This window comes from Macaca nemestrina, chromosome 5 (genome assembly GCF_043159975.1).
Source record: "Macaca nemestrina isolate mMacNem1 chromosome 5, mMacNem.hap1, whole genome shotgun sequence".
Taxonomy (NCBI): Eukaryota; Metazoa; Chordata; class Mammalia; order Primates; family Cercopithecidae; genus Macaca; species Macaca nemestrina.
This window is the reverse complement of record NC_092129.1, coordinates 39,055,800-39,078,637: the sequence shown is the minus strand read 5'-3', so window position 1 is coordinate 39,078,637 and position 22,838 is coordinate 39,055,800. Positions and strand designations below refer to the sequence as shown.

Genomic DNA, 22,838 nt, shown 5'->3' with positions numbered 1-22,838 from the left:
GAGCTTGCAGTGAGCCAAGATCCCGCCACTGCACTCTAGCCTGGGTGACAGAGCGAGACTCCGTCTCAAAAAAAAAAAAAAAAAAAAAAAAAGAATCTAAAGGAAAAGTATGTTAGTCAGGGGAAATAATATAGAAAAAGAACATAATATAGAAGAGAACTTCTGTGTTTAGGGAACAATAGCAAGTCCAGTGTAACTAGAGTTGAGTGAGCCGGACAGAGGAGGTAAGAGATGAAGTCAGAGAAACTGACAGGGGCCTGATCATGCAGGAGTTTGGAATTTTTTCTGAGTATGATGTGAAACCATTAGAGGGTGTTATTTGTTTCACAAGCTTATTTTTATTTTTGTTGAGACGGAGTTTTGCTCTTGTTACCCAGACTGAAGGGCAATGGCACAATCTCGGCTCACTGCAACCTCCGCCTTCCAGGTTCAAGCGATTCTCCTACCTCAGCCTCCCCAGTAGCTTAGCTGGGATTACAAGCACCCGTCATCGTGCCTGACTAATTTTTGTATTTTTAGTAGAGATGGAGTTTCACCATGTTGATCAGGCTGGTCTCGTACTACTGACCTCAAATGATCCACCCGCCTCGGCCTCCCAAAGTGCTGGGATTACAGGCATGAGCCACCGTGCCTGGCCTGTTTTACAATTTTAAAAAGATTGCTCTAGCTGCTTATCCAAATAATTTATTTCAAGTTACAAGATATCAGTCTGGAGGTGTTTTTCAATATTCTGGGTGAGAGGTGATGGATTCTGGCACTAGGGTAGCAGAGGTGTAGGTGGTTGACTGAAGTCAAGGTAATTTAAAAAGTCAACAGGAGTTGTTTATAAATTAGATGAGGAGCGTGATGAGGAAAAGACAAGAGTCAAGGATAACAACTAAGTTTGCGGTTGAGCAACTAGGTGAATAGTGGTGGCATTTACTGAAATGGGAAAGCCTGAAGGAGAAGCAGACCCAAGATAATGGAATTAGGGTTTATTTTGGAAAGAAAGGCTCTAGAAGCTTTCCTGTATTCATGGAAAACTCCACCCAAGATGCATCTAAAAGGACCAGCACTAGCAAACAGACAGGCTACCCCAAGAGACTGGAACCACGTCCCAAAACTTTCAAGTCTTCTCATTAGCTCCTCCAAGCTTTTTATTTTTTGCTGCTTCTAAATTGCTAAATGTGGGTAATTATTTGCGAAAGTTAAAGTGCATCCCAAGAATAAGAATTACTACTCCATACACCAAACTCTGAACTACTCATCCATTGGACTATAAACTACATTACCTAAGCATGAGGTTTATACTGAGTAATCTACAAAACAGTAGAGTCTATTCTTTACAGATTCTCATATGCATTTATCTTATTTAATCATCACAAGAATCCAGTGTGAATAGACAGATGGAGAAACTGAGGTCAGGGAGTTAAGTCACTTTCTCAAATTCACATAGACCCACAGGTAGATATCCTGTGGAGCTAATGAAAGTTAAACATCAGGACTGTCTTCTTGCATGGGCTTCTTCTAAGATCCTGGAAACGGAAGAGGCCCACCAATGTGTTCATATTGTCATAAGTTTCTATAAAACCTGAAAGAGTGAGACATTCTATTCTCAATTTATGATTAAATCACAATTGGTAAATATTACTTTCCTTTCTACTCCAATTTCCCCCTCATCAGATTTCTCTTCATGTTGATGGCCTTGAGAATTTTAAGGATCCAGCCAATTAAGTGTTAATTTGAAGGTAATGTAGTTTTATAAGATCCATTTAAGTGGCCCAAAGTCACTTATATGTATCGTTACAAAATTGTAAGCCTTTCTTGTATAGGGCTGGCTTTGAAGATTGTACTTCCCAACACTCTATCCACTCTGACCCTTTCTGTGCCAACTCCTCTGGCTTCTACACAAGACTGTAGGGCTACAGGTAGTCCTATAGCATCTGGCACCAGAAATGTAAGGATATGGGTAGTGGGAAAGAAACAAGGTTTTACTGACTTCTCATTCCATGCCATTTCCTGTAAAAACAAAAACAAAAACAAAAACAAAAACAAACACACACACACACACACATTACCAAATCATTATCTTCTGAAGAGGCATTGAGGAGTATGCAGCCAAAAATGTCAGGAAAGAGAATTATAGAAGTGTGTCACTGGGCGCAGTGGTTCATGCCTGTAATTCCAGCACTTTGGGAGGCTGAGGTGGGTGGCTCACTTGAGGTCAGGAGTTCAAAACCAGCCTGGCCAACATGGTGAAACCCTGTCTCTACTAAAAATACAAAAATTAGCAGGGTGTGGTGGCACATACTTGTAATCCCAGCTACTCGGGAGGCTGAGGTGGGAGGATTGCTTGAATCCAGGAGGCAGAGGTTGCAGTGAGCCGAGATAGCACTACTGCATTCTAGCCTGGGCAACAAAAGTAAAACTCCATCTCAAAAATAAATAAACAAATTAATTAATTAATAATAATAAATATAAATATAAAAAACAAATAAAAAATTAAAAAAGAAGTATGTCAGGCAGTTGCCTAATAAAAGTGTTGTGTTGTTTTTATGAATTTTGTGATATATATGCCATTTGCCACCTTTAAAAAAATTGTATTTATTTTCTTATTTTAAATAGATATTCCATTTCAAATCTAATTTTGTATTTCTAATTTATATTCTTTTTCTTAAAGAAGACCTTCCCCAAGTGGTATAAGCCCTCACAATACTTGCAAAGAAACGAAGTATTCTACCTCCTACTTGGACAAACTTTGCAGCCTTTCAGATCTACCCAGTCCATTTATATCATGTTAGAACCAGAAATGACAGTGAAGAATCTGAGTGGTAATTTCCACTAAGAGTAGGCCTTTTCTTTTTCTTAATGATTTATCCATGTTGAACATTTTGATGCCATTAAAAGATTGAGAAATTCTCCCTTCCCTACCCGCAAGCCACCATCCCAGTAGTTTTCCCTTTCACAAACGCCTCTTCATATCCTGATTCTGGCCTGGACTTGAAGCAAAGGTACCTGAGTCCAGCCAGAAACACTGTTATTACAATAGTTTTGGCCTAATAGGGGCAGGAAATACCAACAGCCTTATGTGAGCTCTTCCCCAGTGGAGAGCCAACCTAAATGCATACACTTAGTGCCCTTGCATAATTCAGACGATGCTTAGATAAGAGCTGGACATTTGGAAACACTTTTCCTCCTAAGCGTCTGAGGTCACTGGGCAGATAAGGAATTCTCATGATGAAATTATGAAGTAAGAGACTGTAGTAACATTCTTTTAACTGTGAGTCCCTGAAGAACAATACCACAAATAACATTTCTCCTAGGAATATGGTTCCAAATACTGACTTCGTCAAACATAAAGAAAAAAATTAAGGTATTCAGCAAAAACAGAAAAGATTCAGGTCTTCTTACTTAAGAAAAAGCATCAGATTTATTATCCAGTCCTTACATAATTATGTTTACTTCAGTCCCTGACTCCCAAGTAAAACAAAATAGAGTTCCTTTTTCTAGTGCATTATAAAGAAGAAATCAAAAAAGGGAGAGAAAGAGAGAGAAATTACCCATGCAAACTACCCGATCCCCCCTCAAAGACCATGAGCCGATTCATAAAGTACATACAACATCCCGCAGTGCTATGCACCTTTCTTTCAGTCAACCATGTTAATGACGAACTGAAGTCCCCAGTATCTGTGTTATAAAGTCTGAAACTTAATCCTGCTTTTCAACATTACTTTAAATACCCGGCGACGCAGGTGTTTATGCTAAGCTCCCTCTTACTTCCACTTTAGGCAATTTTGAAATCTTGATTGTGGTTTGCACTATTTGACATAGTTGTTTTGTAATTCTGTTTACTATACTAGTAAATATCATTCTGGTGAAACAAACATTTCAGAATTTGAATTGGCCTTGTTGTGACCTGCCTCATGAATCACGCTGGGTTCCCAGGATTGACACACGGCTATTTCCCGCATTAATTGGGGAACCCTGTTTACACGGACTCAAGTACATGCCTGGGCTGGGCTGTTGGAACTGCTTCAGCGAACAGCACTAAGGCAAGGCCTGTAGGTAGTTTAGACTCCCTCCTAGAAATCTAAGTGGTAGTCGGGGGAGGGAGTATGGTATGGGATTTTCAAAAACACTCCCTCCACAGGAAGCCAGTGCCTTTTCTCCTTGTATGATTAGTTCTGAGTATAATTCCATGACTTCTACTTGCTTAACTCCCAAATATTTTGGAGTTGATGTATCTACCATTGGGGATGGTCACAGAGCAGACAGTGGGATTGGCTGGAGGGATACCTGGTGACTGAAGGTGGCCCAGCTATTGTCCATCTCCTGCAAAGTTCCTTGTACAGAGTAAGAACCCAGCTCCAAGTCTGTGAATAGGTGATTGATTGAATAAATGAAAGAACACACTAAGGAATGAGCAGAAATAGAATAAGGAGTTAAACTTCATGGGCAATGAGGCCCTACCAATTCCAGAGGCTCACTTAGACAAGAGCCTGCTAATCCTAATGGCATCTTGGTGTGTGATCAGGCCCCACCAAACAACCTAGGTCAGAAGCAAAGAAGGACATTTCTCTTCTTAATTATATTATGGTTAAATCAATACGACTATCATTGACCATCAGTTCTACTGAACATTACATGATTCATTTCATAATTTATGGCCCCTGGCCGCTGTTCCTCCACCTTCCCACTATCTACCTTTTATCCTTTTGACGATTCATTCCAATCTCCTTCCAAGTTAAAAGGGTTAGGGAGGGGTTTTTAAACCAGTTTTTATCTTCATTAGAAACGCTTATGAAAATGCGACCAGGAAATGAAGGGGGTAGGGAAAGGCAGTGGTAAAGAAAAGAAGTTATAAAGCAAATTTGATGTAGCTGTGAATTTCAGGTTGTCATAGGGCAACTTCTCTCTAGATGCCAAGTTAATTTAAAATAGAAGTGGCCAGGCATGGTGGCTCACGCCTGAACTCCCAGCAATTTGGGAGGCAGAAGAATCCTTGAGCTCAGGAGTTCAAGACCAGCTTAGGTAACACGGCAAAACCTTGTCTCTACAAAAAATACAAAAATTAGCCAGCCGTAGTGTCATGCACCTGTAGTCCCAGCTACTCTGGGAGGCTGAGGTAGAAGGATTGCTTGAGCCTGGGAGGCAGACGTTGCATTGAGCCATGATTGCGCCACTGTGCTCCTGCCTGGGCAACAGAGCAAGACCCTGTCTCAAAAAAAAAAAAAAAAGAAAAAAGAAAAGAAAAGAAAAAAGAAAATAGAAGAAGTAAAGAATATACAATTCAGTTACCTTCTTTAATAAACCTAGAGTTTATCGGTCAGTCAGGCTCAACTTGGTTATAATCTCAATCCTACTAAACCTGTTAGTGGGATGGGGTGGGGGGATGACGGGAGGCAAATGGAACTCACTTGATTACAAATGAATAACAAAACCACACCAAAGGGGTGGGGAAGAAAAGAATTAACCTGAATTAGGAAATAGAATTCTGTCTATATACTAAATGGTTAAAGACAAAAGAACTGTACATAAACATTATACTCGGTCGGGCGTGGTGGCTCATGCCTGTAATCCCAGCACTTTGGGAGGCTGAGGTGGGCAAATCACCTAGGGTCAGGAGTTCGAGACCATCCTGACCAACATGAGGAAACTCCGTCTGTACTAAAAAATACAAAATTAGCTGGGTGTGGTGGGGGGGCGCCTGTAATCCCAGCTACTTGGGAGGCTGAGGCAGGAGAATCACTTGAACCTGGGAGGCAGAGGTTACAGTGAGCTGAGATTGAGCCATTGCACTCCAGTCTGGATGACAAGAGTGAAACTCTGTCTCAAAAACTAACTAAATAAATATTATACTCAAGTAAATTTGTGTCTTTCATGGGTATGAGTTAGCAGTTCTGAAACTATTTTATGTGTATAGTAGGATTGAACAAAAGTAAACCTATTGTAGATAAAGATGACCAGGTTTCTCACTATGAGAGAAAGGAGTTACAAATTAGGAAAGAGGAGAGGAGGCTAGAATGAACCCTGTAGATCAGAAACAGGTATCAGGATCAGGATGAACTGGTGGATTTTAGTGTGTGTGAGTATACACAGATGGACTATTGTAGCAGTGATGACCTACGGCCCAACTCCCTTACTCCACATCTTTTTTGGAGGACTCATCTAGAATCCTCAGACAGAGAAGAAAAACCTATTTTGTCAATGTTTTTAAAGGAAGTAGATACCAGGCTCACACTGAGAAATGCTATTCCAGGTGGGGCCAGCAAAGCACAGGGACTGGAACAGAACTGCACAAAAGAAGAGGGAAGCTGGAAAATACCAATCACAGATAGGAAGGACTCTGTTCCCAAGATATCTTCATCCAGCAACCATGATCTAGGCACTGCAAGCCGCATTTACTGCATTTCAACTCTCACAAACTGTCATAAGTTCACAGACTACAGCTTAATTTTAGAACATACTCTTGGTCTATCAAACTTGTGTAAAGAGAAAAGGTCTCCTATTTAAACTTTGTGGGAGAAGAGCAAACCTCAACATTCAGGCCACATTTAAGCCATTTTTGAATTAATGAATGATCAAGATGAAAATCACAGCTATTCAGAAGCAGATCTCAGAGATTCCTCACACAGAAACTCACAAGCAACCAAGTTACTTTCTCCAGGGCACTTTCCCATCTATCAGCCACTTGAACATCTCAAATGAGAGATTAGTCAAACAAAGAGCCTCAATACCACATAGAGTGACTCACCCCTGGTTCCAGGAGTCTCTGAGGGGCTGACAAGCAATCCACCCCTCTGTTCCAAAGAAGAACTTATTTATGTGTGAGTTCAAGAAGAGAAGATAACTTCACATCAAACTGAGACTTGAATCAGAGAATGGGCAGATACCCAAAGACCTACGTTGATGGAGAGTGTGATGGCAGCTACTCCCTGCAACTGGAGCACCATTATTTCTCTGACCTGGGATTTCCTCATTTCTGACTTACCACTGTGAGCAGTTCCTACTTTACAAAGTCTCCCTGTCCTATAACTTTTCAATCTGACTTTCAGCTCCAAAAGACCACAAGAGTTTAAATCAGACTTCAATATGTTTATTCCCCTTGCCTGATTGTGGTTAAGCTGTCTGAGAGGTTGACAATAGAAATATAACGGGAATTCAAAAGATATAATCATATCTAAATTGCAGGGTCAAAGACTTAGCCAGGAAGTAAAGTGATTGTGCACAGCCCTGTTTTGGATCTCAAAGCTACAGACCTAGGGAGAGCATCACTACTTACAAAGTTTACCCTACAGTACAGCTGGGAGTTCAGATTTTTGAAATGTATTGATGAATTAATTTCAGTGAAACACATGGAAATTTATTGAGCATAGAATAATTGCTAAACTTAAAATCTGGGATTCAACCCAAAAATATTGATTGATTATAATGTATCAGACTCTGTCTAGTTGCTAGGGAAAGAGACAAATCAAAAGGTGAGCCTTGTTTCCAATGAACTTAAATGGAAGAGGACACATAAATCAAATGAACCAATGATCTGATATAACACAACATGTGAGACGGACACAGAACAGCTTAAAGGGAGAGCTTTTAACCCTGGGAATGTCAGGAGTGGTAAAGAGAGGGCCCTGCAGAAACTGGCATCTGAGCTGGTTCTCAGGGAGAAATAGCAGTCACCAGGCAGCCTTTCGGGGAGGGAGAGCGGAGGGAGGGGAAGCCACAGGCTTTCCTGGAAGCAAAGAAAACAGCAGGTGCAAAAGAGGCATGAAATAGTATCTTGTCCTATAAACTTCAAGTCAGTGTTACTGACAAGTTGGATGGGAAAGCAACAACAGGCAGCAAAGAGATGCCTGGGATAATGGGAGTAGGTGCAGCTGGAGGGCCAGGAGCTGGCCAGGGTCCCCTGTGTCACACACTCTCATGTCCAACCTTGATTCAGCAGGCAGTGGGAGGCCAGGAAGAGGCTTTCAGAAGAGCTATGGTCAGCCTTGCATTTTGGAGGGATGTCTCTGGGTGAAAAACAAAATGAAAGAAACTATGCTGATAGCGTGTAGCTTTTATCGTCTGGTTAGAAATGACTCTTATCAGTATATTTTAGTCTTCTAAGTCATATTTAAGAGCACTAGCCTGTCTTCTGATCCTTCATGCCCTACGTCAATTGCTATATGATGTCTTTTATTCCCCCAAACACAACCAGCAGCACTGACATGGAGTAGAAGCAGGAGGTTTTAGGCTGCCACCAGCTCCAACCTCTTTTTGCTTGCTTCTTCAGCTGCCCCAAGTGATCATTTCTTCTAAATAAAGCTATTGTGCTTGCTCTTCAGGGGCAGCTTCAAGACAAAGTTCTGAGCCCCCTTTCCAGCCACCAGCAGCTCTAAGTCCCTTCAACAGAGTATACAAAACCTGGAGCATCCACTGACTATCAGCAAATGACTCTTAGACTTACAGATAATTGTTAGGTTCTTCAAGAAAGCAGAGGTTTCGGCCGGGCGTGGTGGCTCACGCCTGTAATCCCAGCACTTTGGGAGGCCGAGACGGGTGGATCACGAGGTCAGGAGATCGAGACCATCCTGGCTAACACGGTGAAACCCCATCTCTACTAAAAAATACAAAAAAAAAAAAAAACTAGCCGGGCGAGGTGGCGGGCGCCTGTAGTCCCAGCTACTCCGGAGGCTGAGGCAGGAGAATGGCGTGAACCCGGGAGGCGGAGCTTGCAGTGAGCCGAGATCCGGCCACTGCACTCCAGCCTGGGCCACAGAGCGAGACTCCGTCTCAAAAAAAAAAAAAAAAAAAAGAAAGAAAGCAGAGGTTTCATAATGTTCTTGTGTAAGGCCCTAAGGGAAACTTCTCATCAGAACCCCATTAGTCTACAATGATTGGGAGAGGCCTCTGCAGGTAGAGCCTACGGAGAAAGTCTCCATTCTTCAACAATTAGTACCATTACTCCTGAAATTGGCAACAAATGGTTTGGCCATTGGCTAAATCCTCAGCTGAATTCCACAAGAGTCATTTCAGCTATGAGCTGCCACACAATTGTATTCTATCTGAAAAGCCAAAAGTATAAAACACAGTGTTGATGATTACCTGAAAAACTAGAATGAATTTCCTGTAGTGCTTTCAAAACATAAAACTAATAGTGACTCATAAATGCCTTTCTTTGTTATATACCTTTATTTGATTTATTTATTCATTTATTTTTGAGACAGAGTCTCACTCTGTCACCCAGGCTGGAGTACAGTGGCGAGGTCTCTGCTCACTGCAACCTCTGCCCCCGGGTTCAAGTGATTCTTCTGCCTCGGCCTCCCAAGTAGCTAGGATTACAGATGTGAGCCCCCACACTTGGCTAATTTTTGTATTTTTAGTAGAGATGGGATTTTACCATGTTGGCCAGGCTGGTCTCGAACTCCTGACCTCAAGTGATCCACCCGCCTCAGCCTCCCAAAGTGCGAGGATTACTGGCATAAGCCACCATGCCCAGCCTGTTATATACCTTTAAAATAATTTTGGTTAGGTATAGTATCACTTCTATTTATTTTTCGAGACTGTAAATACCTTATGTCTGTTTACCTTTTCTTTCCTTCTTTCTTAATTTAGTTTTTCACTTTTATTTTCTGCTTAGCTGTTACCAAATGGTAGATTATTAATAAAAAGTTAAAATGACTTTCTTTTTTGAAAAGATTAGTAACAATTAGGCAAAGTAAACAGGTCCCCTCCCTTTTTCTCATCTCACTCATCGGGTTGCAGATTTAGCAAATAAAAATACAGGCCCAGTTAAATTTGAATTTCAGACAAACGACAAATAATATTTTGGTATAAAATATATATCCCAAGGAATGTTTAGGACATACTTACATTTTTTTAAATTCTTGTTATTTATCTGAAATTCAAATTTAACTGGACAGTCTGTATTTTATTTGGTAACTCATTCAAAAGGAGCTTAGCTTTATTATTATGTTCATTTTTTATTCTCAATGACTCTATGTATAAAATGGAAAAGGATCTTTGTTTTATTTCACAATATTTTGGTTAGAATATCTGGCCAGAAAAAAAAATTTCTACTCAGCTTTATAGAATAAAGTATGGAAAATTCTTATTAAAAATAATGACAGTGGAATATTTGGTGGCCATTGCAAAAAATGTTTTGTAGTAAGTGTATCCTCAGATAGAAAAATGCACATTAAGTAAACAGAGGAGAATGCACATATATAATTTGTGCTATTATTGTATATAATAGTATACAGACTATATATGTAGTACTATTACTAAGATATATACTATAATTATATTGTATACTATATTATGCTATATAGTAATACTATTATTATTCCTAGTATAAAGATGAAAATATTAAAGTCCCAAGCATATTTTTGTGCCTGCTAAATATTACATATCATACATATAAACAGTATGTTACCAAAAGCAACACAAAGAAAAAAGACTAGAAGAAAATATAAGTTGTAACACTTACTACTTTGTATAGGCATATAATGATTTTCAAAATCTTCTTCTTATGTTTCCTATATTTTTCCATAAGGCATCCATTACTTTTCAAGTATAACAATAATACAATTTAAATGAAAAAAATTGTCTAATTGGAAAACTCATTTCTCATATTTTAATGCCATTGGTGCCTGCCCACACCACATATTATGAAGATAGTTTCATAGGGTTGTATCATTCCAAGTTGTTTCTTCTTTTTTTTTTTTTTTTTTGAGATGGAGTCTCATTCTGTTGCCCTGGCTGGAGTGCAGTGACTTTATTTCAGACACTGCAACCTCTGTCTCTTGGGTTCAAGAGATTCTCCTGCCTCAGCCTCCCAAGTAGCTGGGATTACAGGTGACTGCCACCATACCTGGCTAATTTTTGTATTTTTAGTAGAGACCGGGTTTGACCTCGTTGCCTAGGCTGGTCTCGAACTCCTGGCCTCAAGTGATCCACTCGGTCTCCCAGAGTGCTGGGATTACAGGCATGAGCACTGTGCCTGGCCTCATTCCAAGTTTTTACCCCACCAGATCTTCACTGGGCAGATATAGGCCTCGGTGTTTTACCCTTTTTTTTTTTTTTTGACAGGGTCTCACTCTGTTGCTTAGGCTGGAGTGCAGTGGGCATGATCACAGCTCACTGCAGCTTCAACTTTCTGAACTCGAGTGATCCTCCCACCTCAGCCTCGCGAGCAGATAGGACCACAGGCATGTGCCACCATGCCCAGGTAACTTTTTGATCTTTAGTAAAGATAAGGCCTCACAATATTGCCCAGGCTGGTCTCAAACTCCTGGGCCCAAGTGATCCTCCTGCCTCAGCCTCCCAAACTGCTGGGATTACAGGAATGATCCGCTTTGCCTGGTCTGGGCCTCTATCTTTTAAATTGAGGCTTTCGCTTTGTAATCAATCAGCTAATTCAATTCCATGCTCTTAGTGGTCACTACACATTCCAAAGTTCTCTCAAACAAGACCTGTTGCAGGAGATGAAATAGAAAATGTATCAGCCAAAAAAGAAAACAACAACAACAACAATAATGGAGTTCTTGTGGCTTTTTGTAGACATTCCATCAGATAGAGCAATGCTGGCTTTACAGCCAGCAAGGAAAAGTACAAGCAATTTTTACATGCCTCTAGCTCATCCCCTCAGCGTGTTCTGAAGAATCAGTCAGCCTTCAGAGACTCGTAGACTCATCCAAGGTGAGGTCATTATGTTGATGTTGGCGCACAGGGAGCCGATTTTGTCAGCATGTATTGGAGAAAGGGCCTCAGAAGGGCATGGGGCAGGCTCCAAGCTAACCATGAGCGGAGATGGTTTCAGTGGCTCTTGTGTCACCACTAATAAGAGAGTTATTTTTACAGGAGACTGTCACTAGCAAAACATAAGCTGCCTTTTACTTTAAAGGAAAGGTGCCAGCTTCTAAGCTCATCCTTTAATTGCCTTGTACGTAACAGAAGAGGTTGTTAGTGTAGTGAACACGCCAGAACAGGGATGTGGAAGCCAAGTGTTCTCTATTCCAGCTACGGAAAGTTCAATGGGAGGTGTGGTCTGAAGCCAACCAGAGGATGCAGGAGATTGGAGAAGAGCTCTCCTTCCGTTCAGGCTCACAGCAAAGCACGTTGCCTTCTTTCCTTTGCAAAATTACCACCGGATACTTCTCAGAGAGATGCTATGGAGATGCTTCAGCCTTGAGCACCAGTGAGTCACGGTTTGTACAACTCAAGGGTGCTGCCAGCCCGCCTCTGCTCTCCCTCACAGTTTTTGTTTTCTTGGTATGATAATTAGTTGTTGGCTCCATGAATGTGTCTCCCGAGGAAGAAAAATGTGGGCACCTGTTATTTCTGGAATGAGTGTTCTATGTGTTCTATTGAGGTGAGCTATTCACTCGGAGTCCAGGAGGCAGCTGGCATATGGCCACCTAACGCAGAGCTCCACTGCGCTCATGCTACGTGTTCACCAGATCAAGAAGAGGGAATGTGATTTTCACCTCCTACCTCCTGTCTTCTGTTGAGTTAAACAGAGCACAAGCTCCCTGGGTGGGTTGGGGGAGACTGGGAGAAGGACTTTTAGAGTTAGCAAAACCTTTAAAAAAATACCAGTGCCTGGGCCTTACTCCAGAGCTGGGGCATTGGTGTTCTTTCTAAGCTCCCTAAGTACTTTCAATGAGCAGCCAAGGTTGAGAAGCACTGAACTTGTCCATCAAGGCCCTTCCAGAGGAAACAGAGCCCGGAGAGGCTGACAGATTGCCTCAGGGTCCCACGGCTTGTTAACTAGTGTGCGTTTATCTGTGTGTCTGTCTTCTCATAGACTATGAAATCCTTGAGCACCTGAACCATGATGTTGATATTTAAATTCACAGTGCCTCCAGCTACAAATGTTTGATGAGGGCAAAAAGCTAGGAAGAAAAGGAGAACCAACATCTCTTTTTCTCTTGCTCCACAAAATCTCCCCGAGGACAATTATTGCTAAGATAAACTTACTGTGAACTTTTTTACCCCAAAACTACTCATTAAATATCAGATTCCCAAAACATATGACCCATTCATTTCTGGAAAAATTGCATGAGTCAGAAAGCCCCCCCAAATCCCAAGCCCAAAGACTTTACCCTAATTAATCCAACTGTTTTAAGCTAAGCGCTTGACCTTGTTCACTACCTCAAGCCTCACTAAGTTCTCATTTTGAGGAGTCTCATTTATTTCCCTTAACTTGACACTTCCAAATTAATAGGCTGCTTGATACCGAAGGAAGACATGCCGAAGGAAGACTCCGAAGGAAAGAATTATGGGAAGTGCATGCTGTGACTAAGGAGACATAGGCCTAGAGCCTGATGTATTGCTGGGGCCTCAGCACGGAGTTCTAGAATGTTCTGTGACTTTTCTAGATCTATCCACCACCAAGTGAACATCTTTCACCTGCTAGTCAGGTGGAATTCAAGTCAAATCCAGCCAGTGTAGTGTGGTGTAGGGGCTCAGAATCAGGGCCATAGAACTGTGCAGCAGATAAGTCAGTACCCGGCCCATGTCCCCTTGCCCTGGCCACTCAGTGCATGCAGACCACTCTCCACATCTGCATTCCTTCACCTGAGAGCTGTCTCTGGACCCAGTGTGCCCACCCAGGCAGCAGATTGGAAGTGCCAGAGAATGAATATCCCCACCCCACCCCTACCTTGGCCTTCAACCCAGAACTAAACGGGACCTGGGTTTCCTGTGCCCTTTTCTTGCTGGCATTTCCTAAGCTAATCCGCCAAATAATTGAATCCTTGTGTCATTATCTGCTCTGGGGAAACCCAAGGAAGACACAGTGGCCCGTCAATGTATAGACATTTGATTTTTGATTTTTTTGTTTATTTTTGAGACCTCTGTTGCCCCAGGCTGGAATGCAGTGGTGCAATTACAGCTCACTGCAGGCTTAACCTCCCAGCCTCAAGTGATTCTCCCACCTCAGCCTCCCGAGCAGCTGGGATTACACCTGTGTGCCACTACACCTGGCTAATTTTTTTATTTTTTGTAGACACAGGACCTCCCTAGGTTGCCAATGCTGTTCTCAAACTCCTGGCCTCAAACCATCCTCCTGCCTCAGCCTCCCAAAGTGTTGGGATTATAGACATTACAGGGATGAGCCACAATTACCAGCCTGATAGTTGATTTTAGCAAAGCCAGTTAACCTCTCTGACAGTGGCTATCCTAGAGTATAAAATAAGGAAAGAATTTTGAAGTCCCACGTCGTCATAACAGCACGCAAAGGGCTGCATCACGTGGCTGCCAATGCCCTCCCTCACTGACCTGTCTTTCTCCTTGGCCTCGCCTCCAAGTGTGCCTCTCCCTTACACTCCTCTCCAGCCACAGGAGTTCCTTTGAATTCTTGGAACGTGCCCCATTCCCACTTGTCTTTGGGACTCACTCACGCTGTCCGTCTGCCTGGAACACGTTTCCTCCTTCTGCTTGCTTGGCTCAGTCTTACATATCCTCCAGCTCTCAGCTTAAATATCAGTTCCTGTAGGGAAGCCTGTTCTGATGCCCAGTCTAGGATTGCACTCATTATATGCTCCCAAATATAGTGCTCCCTCAGGGTGCTTCGTATGCCCTAGTGCAATTCCCATTTACTTTACCGAGTCCACCTCGTTCCCCAAGCATTGTCATCACTGGTCTTTATCCTCCTGGAAGGCATGAACCCAATTTATTGTCTTGCTGTCTACTGCATCTCTGATACCCAGCCCAATGCCTTGCCACAGTTGTTGAAACAAAATGCATGCTTATCTATTGAAAAAAAATTTTATTTTGAGATGGAGTTTCACTCTTGTTGCCCAGGCTAGAGTACAATGGCGCCATCTCGACTCACTATAACCTCCACTTCCTGGGTTCAAGGGATTCTCCTGCCTCAGCCTGCTGAGTAGCTGGGATTATAGGCATGTGCCACCACACCCAGCTAATTTTGTATTTTTAGTAGAGATGGGATTTCACCATGTTGGTCAGGCTGGTCTTGAACTCCCAACCTCAGGTGATCCGCCCACCTCGGCCTCCCAAAGTGCTGAGATTACAGGCGTGAGCCACCTCGCCCAGCCTATTGAAATTTTGAGTTATTGAAAATTTGAGTTGGAGAATAAGAGGATTTTGGAATAAAAATTAAAACAAAGTTTCCCATCATAGGCTCCACCTTATGTAGCTTGTACCTGTGGCAAAATACGGAGATGTCGTCCATCAGTTCTTCTGCTTGAAGCTCAGAGAAAAGCCTGTATGTAAAAGATGTGCTTCCCTGTGGCTGAGAGCAGTTTTATCTTTTTATCCTAGTCTGGGCTATCATTCTTATTTTTATTTTTATTAAAGTAGAGATGGAGTTTCACCATGTTAATGTTGCCCAGGTTGGCCTCGAACCCCTGGCTCAAGTAATCCTCCTGCCTCAGCCTCCTGAGTAGCTGAGACTACAGGGATGCGCCACCACACCCAGCTTATCATTTCTAACATGAAAATTTAAAAGTTAGACAGCACTGCATTAAAGTAATCTAACCCAGTAATGTAAAAATGTGAAGTTGGGCTGGGCACAGTGGGTTACGCCTGCAATCCCAGCACTTTGGAAGGCTAAGGCAAGCAGATAGCTTGAGCCTGGCAGTTCAAGACCAGCCTGAGCAACATGGCAAAACCCTGTCTCTACCCAAAAAAAAAAAAAAAAAAATAGCCGGGTGTGGTGATGCACACCTGTAGTCCTAAATACTCTGGAGGCCAAAGTGGGAATATCACTTGAGTACTAGAGGCAGAGGTTGTAGTGAGCCAGCTTGCACCACTGCACTCCAGCCTGGGTGACAGAATGACACCTTGTCTCAAAAATTAAAAAAAAAAAAAAAATGTGGAGTTAGAATCTGGAGAAGAAAGGTTAGTAGTTAGCCAAGCACAGTGGCTAATGCCTGTAATCCCAGCACTTTAGGAAGCTGAGGCAGGAGGATCACCTGAGGCCAAGAGTTTGAGACAAGCCTGGGCAACATAGTGAGACCCTATCTCTACCAAAATTCTTAAAAATTAGCCAGGTGTGGTGGCATGCACCTGTAGTCCTAACTGCTCAGGAGCCCAGCAGGTCAAGGCTGCAGTGGGCCATGATTTCACCACTGCACTCCAGCCTGAGTGACAGTGCCCAAGACCCCATCCGTCAAAAAAGAAATAAAAATTAAAAACTAAAATTAAATGTAAAGGCTGGGTGCTGTGGCTCACGCCTATAATCCCAGCACTTTGGGAGGCCGAGGTGGGCGGTTCATTTAAGGTCAGGAGTTCAAGACCAGCCTGGTCAATATAGTGAAACCCTATCTCTACTAAAAATACAAAAAAATGAGCCAGACATGGTGGCTCATGCCTGTAGTTCCAGTTACTTGGGAGGCTGAGGCAGGAGAATCCCTTGAACCCAGAAGGTGGAGGTTGCAGTAAGCCAAGATCATACCACTGCACTCCAGCCTAGGTAACAGAGTGAGACCCTGTCTCAAAAAATAAATAAATAAATTTTTTAAAGTGCAAAAATATATTTTAAAACTTTTTCAATGAATGATTACTAGCAAACATTGTATGTAAGCAATGTTTGCAAGCAGAAGCTACCATTTGCCAGCTGTTAAGGTCAATGCAACTTTCCTGGGCGTTGGCCTTTCTGACATTCACTCCTTTACACTTAAGGGCCTAATGGGCTTTATCTCAATAATCCCTAGATCCTCTGGGGATAGGGATATGTTCATTTTTTATTTTTTTATGTTTACTTTTATAATTTTTAAAATTTTGAGATGGGAGTCTTGCTACATTGCCCAGGCTGGTCTTGAACTCCCGACCTGAAGTGATCTGTCCTCCTTGGCCTCCCAAAGTGCTGGGATTACAGGCGAGAGCCACCGTGCCCAGCCAAGGGGCGAGGCTATGTTCAAAGTCACTCTCTCAGCCTTTTCCAACCACCAATAGGCCCAAAGTCCACATTTCTTAGCATGGCATAGAGGCCTTCTGGGGCCTAATTTTGCCTACCTTTCTGTCCCAGCTCGTCTTCCTCCATAGTCTGCCTCCGACTTTCCTTGTGTATTTATTTGCAGGCATAATGTCATTTCACGTCTCTGTGACGTTGTCTTTCCTATTCACCCAACCACAGAACTCTTCCCCACCCTTCCGTCAATTTTGCTTGCCAACTCCCATTCATCCTCTGAGACTCAACCCAAGCCCCAGGGCAGGCTTCTCTGAACTTCCAGATTTGGAAACTCCTCTCTGGTTCCCACTGCCTCTGCTTTTTCACCAGCACAGCATTTATGTGTTGAAAACATTCATTTGCTATGCCCCACCTACTCCATTCTGAAACACTCTCTAAGCTTTTAGAGGACAGGATCCATGTCTTCATTTCATTAATGACAAGCACAGTGCCTATTACTATTCAATAAATATTTGCTCAAATATACTTATTTTGGTATAATCTAGCCCTCGCTTGACCACCAGCAAACACTTTCAATAAGTGTCAATACTTACTTTCAATAAGTAACTGACGATTAATTTACTAAGAGATAATAATTTAAAAAGTTTTTGCCAAATGCTCTTTAAGTGCATCCAATAGATTTGCACAGATTGGAAAAAGGAAATGTCTTGGCTTAAGAAAATTTCCTATGATGTGCACTAGTCTTTCATTGTGAAAGCTGTTTTCACAGACAGCAGGCCTGATATGAAACACCTGGGCGAAGGGCATGCTTTCCAGGCATTGCACTACAAATCCTAACTCCTTTCTCATGTATGCGAATGTGTGGCAAGTATGTATGTTGATAATTCCGAAGAAGTCTGTATTCTATTTTAATCAAACTGAATAGGAGTAGTCCTTTGTTAAGATGAATGAAATCTGCAGTTAGGCACTGGAATTCATTTCCAAGGGAGGGGTTCTCCAACAAGGCTTGCTCCAGCCCCACCCTGGCGCCTGCCCTAAGAGGGCCGGCCCAAGGCCAATGTGTCCACACCCCGGCCAGGAAAGGGCAGGGTCCCCTTCAAGGTTCAGCTGCAGCCCCTGGGGACAGGAGGCTATGACACCATTGGGCTAGTCCCAGGCTCTCTGTACAGCTTGAGGTTGGGTTGCTGGATCTCTGACATTTTCAAACCTGGCATACTCTCCACATCCCCTGTAAACCGTCATACTACTATTTAGTGAGCTGTGATCAGACAATCGCTGCACATTTGCATAATGCCTACCCTCCTTGCACAGGTGGAGTAACTGAAACAATTTTTGAAATGATTTTCCCAAAGGTAGTGCATAGCCATCCTGGGGTAACACCTGGAGGAGCTGATGCCAGACCTACACAGGTGATGAGCGATGTATTAAAGCTGCGCTAATCATTATATCTTTTAAGTTTTTCACATCTATCAGCTCGTTTTATCCCCACAACACCCCTATTAAGAAAAAGGCGTCCTCCTCTTACTGATGAGCAAGTTGAGACAGAGAGACAAAGTGAAGGCTGGAGAGGGGCACGGCCAGTAACCGTGTAGTGGGGTGGGGGCAGAAACCCATGTCTTGTCTTGATTCAGAACTCTGTCTACCCCTTTTCTCTCTCTCTCTGTCTCTCACTCACTCTCTCTCTCTCTCTCTCTTGCACATGTGCAGACACACAAACACATAGAAATGCTTCACTCCTGGGGAAAAAGGGAAGGGACAGATAGGAAGAGAATCCTTGAAGAACCAGAAGTGTGATTTACATAAGACAAGTTTTTCGTAAATACGCCAGGCACCATAAGAAATAAATTATAAAATCAGGTCGGATGCAGCCGCTCATGCCTGTAATCCCAGCACTTTGGGAGGCCAAGGTATGCAGATTACTTGAGGCCAGGAGTTTGAGACCAGCCTGGCCAACTTGGTGAAACCCTGTCTCTGCTAAAAATACAAAAATCAGGCCGGGCATGGTGGCTCATGCCTGCAAACCCAGCTACATGCCTGAATCCCAGCAGGCTGAGGCAGGAGAATTACTTGAACCTGGGAGACAGAGGTTGCAGTGAGCTGAAATGGTGCCACTGCCCTCCAGCCTGTGGGACAGAGCGAGACTCTGTCTCAAAAAAAAAAAAAAAAAAGAAAAGAAAAGAAAAGAAAGAAATTATAAAATCACTCACTGATACTTGCACTACCAACTGAAGAGTTTGATAGACCCCTAAGTTGGCTCACTGTAAAGATGGCTGAGTTTTGCCTTCGTTTCTCTCCTAGTTTGCTCTAAAGTACAGTCTAAAAATATGATAAGACAAATGTGTTTGCAATTTTAAGCCAGGCACGATGGTTTGCACCCATAATCCCAGCTACATGGGGGTCCAGGAGTTCCAGGCTATGTGAGTTATAATACTGCCACTGCATTCCAGCCTGGGTGACAGAGCAAGACCTTGTCTCTTAATAAATAAAATAAAATAAAATAAAATAAAATAAAATAAAATAAAATAAAATAAAATAAAATATGTTTGCAAGTTTAGCTCCATGAATAAAAGCATTCAAACCGAATTATCCACTAACACCAGAAATTTGGCCTTAAATGAAGACTTACTGTCTCTTGTTGTGAAGTATGATATAATGTCTTAGATATATGAAGATCTCAAACGTCCACTTAGTTGAAGGCCCAGCCGTTATTGTACCGCAGTAATAAGAGTGAGGCTGAGGAAAGAGTCTGAAGATAGCTCTTGCGAAATGAGCTACTGGTCTCATGAGACCTTTGCAGGAAGTGAAGTGCATAAGGAATGACTAAACCCTGCATAGAAAATGTCACCTTCATCCATGAAACAACATGGTTGGTTCCTATCACTCGCCCTAATGTGATAGCTGTTCTTCCTGGATCAGCATCACACTGATTAATGGTGCCAGTTAAAAGTCAAGGCATGCTGAATGTTGACCCCATGGAAGATTGCAAAGCTATGTATATTTAATAAGGGGCATTAGAAGGGGCGCAGGACACTGAAAAGAGTTTTCTTGACACTCTTGGTAATTAAGGATTTACATCAGCAGGAGGTCAGGTCATGACAATTTCTGCCTAAATTTGTCAATAGGCAATCACAAATTGTAGTCACTGACTGCTTCACCACCAACTTCCTAGGTGCCCGTTGGCACATCCCTTTTCAGTATTAGAGAAACTGCCAATCAGACTCAAATGACGTAGTACTCTATTTTCAAAGAAGAACATAATACTACATAGAAAAACTTAGGTCAGTATTTACCTTACACATCTTCTGGTGGAAAATAGTCTTAAACATAGAGGAGATATATATTTACCTTAATCAAAGGCTCATCATGTGTCATTTGCTGTTACAAATCGATCAGCCTTGATGTGCCATAAAGTAGCTTAGGGTCTTTGCCCCTGCCATCACCCTGTGGGAGCTTTTCCCCAGTTATCCACATGGCTCATGCCATGGTCCTTCAGGCCTTCACTCAAAGTCACCTTCCCAGAGGGGCCTTTTCTCCACCAGCTCCAGCGTTACCCATGCTGCTATCTCAATTTCTTTTTCTCCATAATCTACTCTGCTTATTTTGTTTCTTATCTTGCTGTCCTCACTAAACCATAAGCACCATGAGAGCAGGGATTTTTGTCTTTGTTCCCCACTACTAAATTTCTGCTCATAGATGAATTCCTAATACTTAGTAGTCATTCAGTAAATATGTGTTGGACAGATGGATGGGTGGATGGATGGATGGATGGATGGGTGGATGGATGGATGGATGGATGGATAGATGGATGGATGGATGGATGGGATGGATGGATGGGTGGATGGATGGATAGATGGATGGATGGATGGATGGATGGATGGATGGATGGATGGATGGATGGACAGATGGATGGACAGGCAGACGGATGGAATGGATGGATGGATGCATGATCACTGAAGCCGGGAATTCTCTCAGTTGGCTGGAATCTGACACTGCAGATCCAGCAGCAAATAAAGGATAAGCATATTTCTCAATTCTTCTTTCTCTGCTTATTGGCAGCTATTAAACCATCCTCTATACAAGCCAACCCTACCATTTCAATCCTGAATCTCTGTGTTGGTCATATTACTACATGGTAATTTCTTCGCTTATCTAGGACAGCCATATGATAATGATCCTTTGGGGAAATCCTTAAAGAATAGCATTTTCTGATTTGGTAAAAGAGATTAAAGTGGTTACCAAAGATGTGTCTACATGCAGCCTTAAGCCTTTACATGTGTTTGAACATGGTATCTGCCCTGCTGGGCCAAGCTCTGCAGATGGGTTAAGAGTTCAATTATCAGTAGCACTTTTTATGTACTTAAGAACTATTCAAATTGGGCCATTCTGGCAAGGCATGGTGACTTACGCCTGTAGTCTCAGCATTTTGGGAGGCTGACGTGGGTGGATCACTTGAGGTCAGGAGTTTAAGACCAGCCTGACTAACATGACAAAACCCCATCTCTACTAAAAATACAAAAATTAGCTGGGCATGGTTGTGTGTGCCTGTAGTCCCAGCTACTCGGGAGACTGAGGCATGAGAATCTCTTGAACCTGGGAGGAAGAGGTTGCAGTGAGCCAAAATTGTGCCACTGCACTCCAGCCTGGGAGGAAGAGCAAGACTCTATCTCAAAAAAAAAAAAAAAAAAAAAAAAGCCCATTCTAAATATATGTGATACTAGTTCTTTCTGTATGTATGTACCCAGGGACAGTGTGGCTACCAATGTCTTCACTCAAAGGGGAATTCCCAATTGGTTGTATTGGGTCTTACTTTGAACAGAGGTTCCTGCAGGATACCACTCCGCCTCATAAGATGTTCGTGACTCCCTCACTCTAATGGAGGTGAGGTAGACTATGGACTTGCAGGAGTTTAGCACCCAAACATGGTGAGCAATCACAGGCAATGAGTAGGTGGGGAAAGAATGAGCCATTATTCAAAGGTTATCAGAGAGTGGCTCCTGTAGGCCCTTATTAGACAAAAACCTGTGCCAAATCTGCTTCTGCTCAGCTCCCTGGTTTTGGAAGTGGAGCCTACCTCTTTTGCTCCCCACCCCTCTCCGGCTCTGCCCTCTGCACTCCCAGTGACCCATCAACCCTCTCCTCTCCCTTCTCCAGATCCAATTTTTTGTTTGTTTGTTTTTGTTGTTGTTGTTTTCTTTTTTGAGATGGAGTTTCACTCTTGTTGCCCAAGCTAGAGTGCAATGGAGTGATCTCAGCTCACCGCAACCTCTGTTTTCCGGATTCAAGCGATTCTCCTGCCTCAGCCTCCCAAGTAGCTGAGATTACAGGCATGTGCCACCATGCCTGGCTAATTTTTTGTATTTTTATTAGAGACAGGGTTTCTCCGTGTTGGTCAGGCTGGTCTTGAACTCCTGACCTCAGATAATCCGCCCGCCTCGGCCTCCCAAAGTGCTGGAATTACAGGCATGAGCCACTATGCCTGGCCAGGCCCAATTTTATTTAAACAGTGTGGTAAATTCTGCTCCATGAACCCTAAAAGGTTCCCGCTTAGGACGGTTTTTTCTTCTTCTTTTTTTAAAATTATTTTATTAAGGAGCAACCCCATTAGCTGACAGGACAGTGTTTTCTATGAACCTTTGTTTCTGCTTCACTGTAGCTGCAGGAAGAGGAAATGGCACACCTACAAAATGCACAAATTAGTATTTCAAAATTTAGTTATTCCCCATGCTTAATAAAATCATCCACACCCTTTACTCTGAGACCCATTTCTTCCTTGAGTTCTGCTCACTCTGCTCCAATACGTGCCCGTCGTTTCCTCCACGGAATCACTTTATCTACAACATCCATTTGTCTCCATGTACTTGATCACCCCTGGCCTTGCTATCGTTTTTGTTTATTCCTTTTTAACATATTTTTAATTCAGGTTTTGTTTAGTGTTGCTAACTATGTTATCAGCTCCTTCAGAACAAAGAACATCTCTAAAAATACTTTAGAAGCTACT

The 22,838-nt window shown here is 42.6% G+C and overlaps 1 long non-coding RNA gene across 3 annotated transcripts in view; it reads right to left on the bottom strand.

Moving 5' to 3' along the window:
• The window catches only part of LOC105465647 (uncharacterized), a 52,104-nt gene that overhangs the window by 15,066 nt on the left and 14,200 nt on the right, over positions 1–22,838 (bottom strand). The window contains exon 1 of one of the 3 annotated variants that reach the window (XR_977675.2): positions 16,945–17,034. The exons of 1 other annotated variant lie outside the window; for it this stretch is intronic. This is a non-coding gene — a long non-coding RNA (uncharacterized lncRNA). Of the gene's footprint in view, positions 1–3,597; positions 5,169–16,944; positions 17,035–22,838 lie in introns of those variants that run through there. One more of the 3 variants, XR_977676.2, reaches the window with a different exon arrangement.